Source organism: Urocitellus parryii, chromosome 8, assembly GCF_045843805.1.
Source record: "Urocitellus parryii isolate mUroPar1 chromosome 8, mUroPar1.hap1, whole genome shotgun sequence".
Classification (NCBI taxonomy): domain Eukaryota; kingdom Metazoa; phylum Chordata; class Mammalia; order Rodentia; family Sciuridae; genus Urocitellus; species Urocitellus parryii.
Window position 1 is genome coordinate 98,263,926 of NC_135538.1, and position 7,162 is coordinate 98,271,087.

The 7,162-nt window shown below is 37.6% G+C and overlaps 1 long non-coding RNA gene across 1 annotated transcript; it reads right to left on the reverse strand.

Moving 5' to 3' along the window:
- Positions 1 to 504: 504 nt before the first annotated feature.
- LOC144256736 (uncharacterized) lies at positions 505 to 6,583 on the reverse strand. Its single transcript, XR_013344226.1, has 4 exons — positions 6,425 to 6,583; positions 4,178 to 4,456; positions 3,140 to 3,316; positions 505 to 635 (listed from the first exon to the last, which is right to left on the reverse strand). It is a non-coding gene; the product is annotated as an uncharacterized LOC144256736 (long non-coding RNA).
- Between the last annotated feature and the right edge of the window lie 579 nt (positions 6,584 to 7,162).

The window sequence follows — 7,162 nt, forward strand, 5'->3', positions numbered from 1 at the left end:
CAATAGTGGCAATTTGTTACAGTGGCAACAGTTGATTTTAGTTCCCTGAGTTTCCAACATTTCTAGAGCCAGGTTCAACATGCCCATCAGAAAGTAATAACCCCCACTTCAGAGGTCTCAATCTCCGTTCTACAGGGAAACTCCTCCAAATTTATAGATTTTAATAATTTCAATCTTCTCTAATGTTCTGCAGAAATATTGAGAAAATGTGATTGCCACCTACTTCAGAAATAATTAAGATATTTCCACTAATTTTAAGTGAGATAATAGCAATATAATTGTAATTATATTTCTGTAAAAGGTCCTTATCATTTAAAGATTCATATTGAAATATTTACATATGCAATAATATGATGTCTGTGATTTTCATTAAAATAACTTCAAGGAAGAGACTGCAAAAGTGATGAGGATATAGATAAAATATATTTTGAAAGAATTGATAATTATCACAGCTGGATAATAGATATAGGCAAGTTTGTATAATATTCTGTTTTTATGTTTGAAATTTTCCATAATAAAATTTATTTTAAATCAGTAGTATTTATACAATTAAAACACATACAAAGGTTTGGGGATATAGCTCAGTGGCAGAGTGCTTCCTAGGATGTGCAAGGTACTGAGTTCAATCCTTGGCCCTAAAAACAACAACAACAAAAAAAACACTCATACAAAGAAAGCATAAATATCAAGTATATCAGAATACTGGTGGGAGTGGGAATGGAAATCAGAAATAAGAATAGAAGGAAATAACAATGAATAAGTGAAAGAAATAGAAGAAAAGATCGACAGCCAAAGTATGGTATAAACTAAGGAGCATAATTGATTCCACTTTTGAAAGGAAGAAAACGAAATTCTAAGACTTTAGATTAATCTTTTAAATTTGGACTTGACGTATCTTTTTAACTTATTTTTTTCATTTGCCTTTAAAATCAAACATTAATTAAAATTAAATACATATTGTTGGCCATGTGTCTTAGTCCATTAAGGCTTCTATAGTAAACACCATAAATTGGAGTTCAAGAACAAAATTTCAACAAATTGAGTTTAAATATCTACTTAGAGCCAATTGCAGTAAGTGGCATAGGCCTGTGATCCCATCTACTCAGAAAGACGAGGCAGGAGGATTGCAAGTGAAAGGCCAGCCTCAGCAATCTTAGCAAGACCTATCTCAAAATACAAAATAAAAAGGGCTAAAGTCATAGCTTAATGGCAGAGTGCCCCTGGGTTCAATCCCCAGTAGTGCAAAACAAATCTAATTGGCTTTTATAGCAATTCATGAATTGGGCAGCATTCCATTCATAAAACTGAAAGGTACTCCACTAGGTGTGGCAGAATAGTCAGACTTTGTAAGTTTAAGCAGAAACAGGAAAACAGCATCATGCAAAAAGTGAAGTGGTTAACATCAGGTTACCCTACCAGGTTTATTGGGCCCCTTATGGTTATTTGCTATGATTCTTCTGTTTTTCAGGAAACTGGGCTTTTTTTTTAAGTTCTATTTGATTACATGGTACCTAGCATAAATAACTATTCTGGTTTGGTCTGGTCTGTTGACAGTGCGGAAACTCAGTTTAAAACAATAGCTTCTCATAAATGTTATTAAATTTTATTTAATGAATTTTATTTATTTAAGTAAATTTTATTTAAATAACAGAAATTTGCTTTTCACAGTTCCAGAGGCTGAGAATTCAAAACAACAGCACTAGCAGTTTCCATGTCCAGCGATAGCCCACTTTCTGAATCACCTCCCATGGTGGAAGAGATTTGCCGCAGTCTGGCTGGGCACAAAAAAACCGAGCCACCACACAGCCTTGTAGATTCAAACAGCAACTCTTTATTCCCGAACTCTCACCGGCACTCTGCCCACACTTCCCGTGAACACACTGCCTCTACCGGGCTCCGCACACCAATTCTCTCAGAACCCCATGAGAACTCAACCAGAACTCCAAAGGAGTGGGTGCCTGAGGCAGCAGGATACGCCCTAATCCTAGCAGGATCCACCCTAAACCCAGAGCCACCCTAATCCCTGAGCAGGATCACCTTTCCACACAAAAATGCCATGCGTCATTCCTACTTGGCTATGGCTCTCAGCAGAGATTAGTTAGTTTTTATGAATCTCTTTTGAAAGGGCATTAATCTTAAACATAAGCACTCTTCCTTCATGGCCTATATCACCTACTAAAGCCCCTATCTCCTAATGCTATCATCTTGTGGATTAGGATTTCAACATAGGAATTAGTGGCTAGCATAATTATTCAGGCCACTGCACCATGTACACATCCAATTCTCTGACTCCATGATGTAGTTCCTGATTGTTCTACTGCCCCAAACTCCATCCATGCCCCATATCTATATATCAACTTTTCACACCTCCTTCAAAGTATAGCCTATATATCACCTCCTCATGATGCTTTTCCTAATCCCCTGTTCTCTCAGTGGAGAGTACTCTATGTATGAATCAAAAAATGAAACAAAAAGATCACACTTTATTTGGCCACTCCTGATATATCCTTTTGTTTTGTAGTAGAGGTTTTTTTGTTTTTGTTTTTTTTTTCCTTTTTTGTATTTACCTTTTGTTCTTAAGATCCAGTTATTCTCTGTGTAGCATTCCAGGAAACCAGGCACAATAGTCTCTGAATCCATAATGCATAATACTGTCTTAGATATTACAAGTGTCTCATAAATGAGAAATTAGAGGACAGAAAGAAAGGACGGAGGAATGGACAGAGGAAAAGAAAGACTCAATGAGTGAAATGAATTTCATTTCACTGGTTCTTTCAAGGGGAAAATGACCAACAATATATCTAAACTCACTTAAAAACATAAAAAATCATTTTATAACAAAAGATGTCATCAATTTTATAACTTTTCTTTCTCAGTTGTCAGGAACTCCTTTTTAAGGCTTTTGAGTTCATGCATCAAATTTTATATAGTGTGTGTGTGTGTGTGTGTGTGTGTGTGCACGCACACATGCGCTACAAATTGAAATTTAAGTTCAGAAGCTTTTTGGTAGGGCACTGACCATACTGCTGCAACAAACAGCAGAAATGTGGAAGGGTCTTTCTATATTGTTCAGGCTGGTCTCAACCCACCTCACTCTAAATTGATGTGCACTTCCTCACCCCCTTCTTAGCCTACTTACCTCAGCTAACAGGTTCCATGAGAGGCAAAAACAGCCATGAGGACAGAAGAAACTCATGAGTCCTTTTAGAGAACGTGGCATAGATGGCTTTGGAGAGAAGTAGTCCTGGGCTCCAATCCTGTGTACAGTTTTCTAATTCTGTACTCTTGGCAAGTGATCTTCAACCTCTCTGATTTTCTGTTGTTTAAAAACAGAGTAACAGTTATTGTGATTGCCATTGTTATTACCAACTTCCCTGTTTCAATTTTTGCTGAGAGCCATATCCAAGTAAGAATGACGCATGGCATTTTTGGTTGAAAGGTGACCCTGCTCAGGGATTAGGGTGGCTCCAGGTTTAGGGTGGATCCTGCTGGGAATAGAGCATATCCTGCTGCCTCAGGAGCCTGCTCCTTGAGTTCCCGTGGAGTTCTGGGGGGGTGGGGGTTCTGAGAGAATTGGTACAAAGAGCCCGGTGGAGGGAGTGTATTTTTTCCCAGAACGTGTGTGTAGAGTGTCGGGGAGAGTTCGGGAATAAAGAGTTGCTGTTTGAATCTACAAGGCGGAGTGGTGGCTCTGTTATTTTGTGCCCAGCCAGACTGCGGCAAACTTTTTTTTTTCTTTTATTTGAGAAAGGGTCTTTCTTTATAGTCCAGGCTGGTCTCAAACCCTCGGGATCTAGTGATCCTCCTGCCTCTCCAGAGCTGGGACTGAAAGGGAAAAGTTTCTAAGCTGGAAAGCTTGAATTAAAATGTAAAAGATTAGGTATTATTAAGTTCCTGTGTTACACCCAGATTCCTGAGATAGTTAAGACAACGCCCTACTGGCCATTCAGCCTAGGGCCCTGTGCAGTTTGTCACAGGGCCCGAACCAATCAGTTTGAATGTGTATCCCGCTTAGGAGTGACCAATCACCCCCGCCCGACCTGTTCCCGCCAATGAATGTGCCAATCACGTCTCAGAGTTGTTGTTCAATTTTCCCGTGCCTCATGATGATTTGTTCTGATGTATGCAAAGCCCCCCCCCCGCCCTCCCCAAAAAGTGTACTTAAGCTCTGCTTGACCTCTGCTCTGGGCTCCGGGCTGCTCTCCCTTCTTGAGTGAACACGGGGCCCCAGCACGCTGGAATGGATCCCCAATAAATCCCCTTTTGCCAATTGCATGGAGCCAGTCTCTTGTGTGGTCTCTTTCTCCGACGCTCCGCCGGATCCTTACAGGACCATAGGCACAGGCTCAACGTTCAAGTGACTCAGTGCCTTTTGGGCAGACACAAGTTGCAGACTTTTCTTGTTGAGAGAAGAGTATGGGTTGGAGTTGCCCTGTGATTCTATGAAGACTGGTGCCTGAGTGGAAAGATGGCAAAAAGGAGAGTTTAGAGGCCCACCAAGGCAATAAGGAATGAAGGGATGACTGAAGTTTCCCTAGAGTACTTGGAGACCTGCTAGCTTTGCATAGAACTGTTCCAGATTCAAAGGGAGCAAGCACTAGGTACAGGTCCCTTCTAAGCCCTCTACCAGCAAGGCACACAGGACACCACGACTACAAGCAGAAAACCCTCATGGCCAGACCCACAGAGTCTTAAGAGAGCTTCCTTCCTACAAGAGGAAGTACGGTGGGTGTGGCTTGGAGTTGGCCAAAGAAAGTATGCAAGAAAGAGGACAGGTTGAGAACTTAGTTTTATATTTGAAAATAGGCTATAGTTTTACAGAAAAGTTTCTGCACAGAGGGAATAATGGAAAGTAAAATAAATAAATAAAGTTCCTTCCCACTAATTAAGAAAACTTTTATTTTTTATGCTATTTAAGAAGTAACTGTCTCTATTAAAAAAAAGGGTGGTAATTTACACCCAAAATGTTAAGGGGAATGAATATATTTTACTTAATAAAGGAGTTCTAGGTATTTCTTGAGGTGATTATTAAAAGTTGTCAAATTTCATCAAATTTTTTAATGAAAAACTAGTTTTGTTAACTAAGTAACTAAATGATATTTGATTATATTAAACCATTATGTGGTTACATAAAGAAGATTTAGAGATGAGATGTAACCAATATACCATACAGTATTAATATTAGACCAGATACATTGAATAGTAAGATTATTTTTAACATATAAAGAGAGAAATAGTTAAACTTGTGTTAATTGAGAGATATAAGAAAAAGAAAATCTGAAACAAAATAAAAGTTATTTTCTACAAGTAAATAGCAGAAGATCTGTTGAGTAGAGGAAAGGGAACAGGAGGAGTGTAGAGGAAGGGATAGGGGAAGTACTCCCTAGTACCAAGTTATATTCCATACTTTTATAATTATGTCAAAACTAATCCTAATGTTTTGTATAACAATAAAGAACCAATAAAAATAAAATAAAAGTTTTAAAAATAGTTGTTTTGTCTGTAAAAATGTGCGATTATTATGTCTTACTCCAGCTAATACAAAGATAATTAAAATAGTTCCTTAAATTTCACAATTAAAGCATATGAAGAAATATATATTTCTGTGATTTATTTCTAACAACTGTAAGAAAACTATGCATATGAACTAATGATAAACATATTTCTTACTATTAACTATAACTTCCATCAAAAGTTAATAGTCAATGATGGTGAAAAAGGAAAAAGCATGGATAATACTTAAGCTGTTTTATTTAATTTCATATTGGATAACCACTTGGAAAATAAATAATACTAAAAATCCTTTATCGGGATTTGGTTTATGTAGAGATTTGGAAATGAGTTTTTAAATCTAGTTTCCTGTCCTAGTTGACTTTTACACAATTAAATAAAATTTTAAAAAAAGTTAACAGTCATATTATTCCAGAATCAATATACAAATATTTCAAATACAGATTATAAACAAGTTTTTTAAACATTTTCTTAGAAAGACCTTCCTGAAACAACTCACTCCCTGTCTAAACTATATCTTCCTCTCCTTATTCTTTGTTATAGCATTATTTTACTATCCTAAGCCATCATAATTTTAAATTGTGCATTGATTCATGTGGCTCCTTATTTTACACTGGTATCCTGCTACCCAGCAAGGCTACACACTGTTGACAACCACTCTTTTTTTCATTATTTTGTTCTAGCTCCTAGAATAGTACCTGACACTGAGTGGGCACTTAATAAATAGTCATTAAATCTATTCATATTTTCCAGTACCTTTCAATTATTATTTTTTTTCACCTTTCCACTTATTGAACCCCTACCCTTGCCAGCTCCCCTAACCCCTGCACAGTATTCACACACTACTGGAACTAAGAGAACATGACTGATAAGAGGAGATGAACTAGATGGAGAACTGCCTCCGGGATAATACCTCTATCACACCGGTGAAGATGACAGGACTGTATGCTTGGGGCAGGTGGGGGTCACTGGTCCAATGAACTCAGAGATAAACAGCTGACTTTGCAGTGGAGTCCTGAGCTCAGTGCCATTGTTCCACTATGTTGGAGAAGCACCAGCAGCAGATCCTCTGGAGCTGAAAGTGTAGAAGCAAGGCAATGAAAGGCCTGGATTTTAATTCAGATCCTGCCACTTACTAGATAGGTAAATATGCTTAGGTCCTCAAAGGTTACTTTTTTCATCTGCAAAATGAAGAAATTATTGCCCACCTCATGTGGTCATTGTGTGAATTAAATGAGAGGGTATTTTAGATTTGAACATCGAGAGATACACACTAATGTCTCAGTTAATGGAACACAGTGACCATAGTTATTTGAAACAAGTCTGTAAACATTTAAAATAGACTTTGCATAAATAAGTATTGAACTGGGTGACTCAGTCTCCTTGATCAAAGTTTCCTGTTTTGTAGAATGAATCATCTTCCCAACTTTTTCTCAATAAGATATCACGTCTGATGTACGCAAAGCAGTTGTTTTTGTTATTTTTGTCAAAGACATTAGTCAAAGAGATATTGTTCTGTTCCTTCTGTACCTTCATACACTTAGCTTGATTACTGGGAAAGTTTACAATCTCTCTTGGAAGATAAAAGATGTTTTTCATCTTGCTCTCTGTACTATGGGCCTGAACCCCTCCTTGAAATACCTCAAATATG